General features: G+C 56.8%; 1 protein-coding gene across 2 annotated transcripts in view; it reads right to left on the minus strand.

The window, feature by feature from the left end:
- The window catches only part of LOC104132446 (USP6 N-terminal-like protein), an 81,962-nt gene that overhangs the window by 36,105 nt on the left and 43,726 nt on the right, over positions 1-2,131 (minus strand). The window contains exon 1 of one of the 2 annotated variants that reach the window (XM_009645726.2): positions 1,499-1,626. The exons of the other annotated variant lie outside the window; for it this stretch is intronic. The gene's annotated coding sequence lies outside the window, so the exon portion shown is untranslated. Of the gene's footprint in view, positions 1-1,498; positions 1,627-2,131 lie in introns of those variants that run through there. 2 annotated transcript variants of the gene reach the window in all.

Genomic DNA, 2,131 nt, shown 5'->3' on the forward strand with positions numbered 1-2,131 from the left:
CCTGTAGCGCTGCGTGGGGTTCTTGTGACCCCAGGGCAGGACCCGGCCCTTGGCCTTGTTGAACCTCATACAGTTGGCCTCGGCCCATGGATCCAGCCTGTCCAGGTCTCTCTGCAGAGCTCCCCAGCCACACGAAGCAGTGCAAAAGTCTGCTTACAAAGCAGCGAAAGCAAGCTGCAAAGGGTTGAATAAACCCTAGCGGGGTTTTTTTAAGCGCACAAAACGGGCGCCTCGACACGCTTCAAACCATGCAGGCTATCGGCTTGCAGCGAACTCCCCGTCCCGGCTGCCTGGTGTCATTTGGGGGGCACAACCAGCAGCTGCAAGCTAAGGCAAGCTGTCATCTTTCTTTGAAAAGCCTTTCAAAAGCAAAGATGCTGCTGCACACCCCCCCTTAACCAAGCGCGGCCAGCAGGAGCCCGGCTTTGGGTCTGCTTCAGCTGCGTCGCCGTGGCCCAAGGAAACCTTGGAGCCTCCCAGGACATGGGGAGGAGCCACGGGCTGCTGCAGGGCTGCGTGCCCAGGGGGTGACAAGCCGCAGGAGGAAGTGACAGCCACGCGCCGCCGGCTGCAAGCAGAGCTTCGGCTTGGTGAGACCCGGCTTCCCACACGGAAGCCAAGCTGCTCCCCAGGTCTCGGTACAAGACCAGCCAGCCCCCCCACCCCCAGCACCACAGGAGTTTTTACAAGAAACCCAAATTTCAGTGCCGAAATGGACAGCACACTCGATGCGCTTGCCTCGAGGGCTTCTGCTGATCCCCACCTGCAGCTCCTCTCCCATCCACAAACCCAGACTGAAAGCGCCCTGGCCAGGCACCAGCTTCAAAACAATGCAGCACCAGCCTTAGCCCAAATCTGGCACTCACCCACAGCCCTGCTGCCGAAAAGGAAATCAGACTTGCACTCACAAAGTGAATTGTGGCTTCAGGAGTGAAATCGCTGTCAAGCAGGATGAACCAAGATACAGGAGATCCTGTTTGCCTGTTTATTTCCTTGACTACAACAAAAACTCAAGAGCACACAAGCAAACCTTTTTTTTTTGTTTTGTTTTTGTTTTTTAAGAGCATAAGGAGCACTAAGCCAGACAAACTGCATGGAGGTTTATGTTCTGTCTTGGACTCTGCGAAAATGACTGCCCATAGATCACTTTATGTGAGTTGCAGATGTGCTACAGAAAATTCAGATGAGCTCCTGTCCCAGTGAACTTGCCTTGTATCCAAACCCGAGCCGGATGCTGCGCTGGATAAAAACACGCTCGCTCTCCCTTAGCAGAGGCAATGGGAACACCCAAGCGAGAACCTCCACTGCAACTCGCTTTGACACCACCAGCAACGTCCCCACGAGCCAGAGCATCCGGCATCGTCGCAGATGAACTCCCGCCGGGCACCCACGGCACACAACAGCTCATGGGGCGATTCTCATCTGCTACGGAGCCCGTTTGTGAGTTTGGAGGAGGGAGCATGGAAATGCAAGCCGTCTCCAAGGAATGTGCCCTCACCTGAGCCTGCTATCAGGTGCCGAGATGCATCAGTTCAGCTGAAGCTCTCTTCTCCCCCGCGGGCATCTACCTGGCAGGAGCCGGTTGTCTCCGCTGCAGGGTGGCGAGGAGTGGCCGCCGCGGCGGGGTGGTCCTCCGGCACGCCAGAGCTCACTGCCAGCAGCTGGGAGAACAGGCACGGTGGGAGGCGATCCGCACACGGGCGCTCTCTTCCCCCGGGCTCACTGAAAAGGAAATAAGAAGTTGGTAAGGTTTGCAGCTCCGGCACGGCAGGGGCCCTTGCAGGCAGAGGAAAGGCAGGTCCCACTGGAGCTGGCAGCGTCTCAGCCTGGTGGGGAAGGAACAGGCTGGAACAAGAGGGCACCCAATGGTAGAAAATAAACTACGCTCCTCCCCATGGCAAGAAAACCATTGGTGTGTGCCATGCGTGGATTTTGTTGGTTCAGTGGGGGGGATGTCGGGATGAGTTTCCTCCCCACCCAGCTTGCAGCATCAGCCCAGCCCAAACTTTTGCTAAGACAGAGGTCTTGTTATAGGGATTTTGAATGGGGCTGGGCAGAAGTTTTACAACGAACCAACCATACATGCCAGGTACGGGAAAAGCAGCCTGCGTGCCTCCCAGCTGCCCAGCGT

The sequence above is a fragment of the Egretta garzetta genome, unplaced genomic scaffold (assembly GCF_000687185.1).
Source record: "Egretta garzetta isolate BGI_Z169 unplaced genomic scaffold, ASM68718v1 scaffold239, whole genome shotgun sequence".
Classification (NCBI taxonomy): Eukaryota; Metazoa; Chordata; class Aves; order Pelecaniformes; family Ardeidae; genus Egretta; species Egretta garzetta.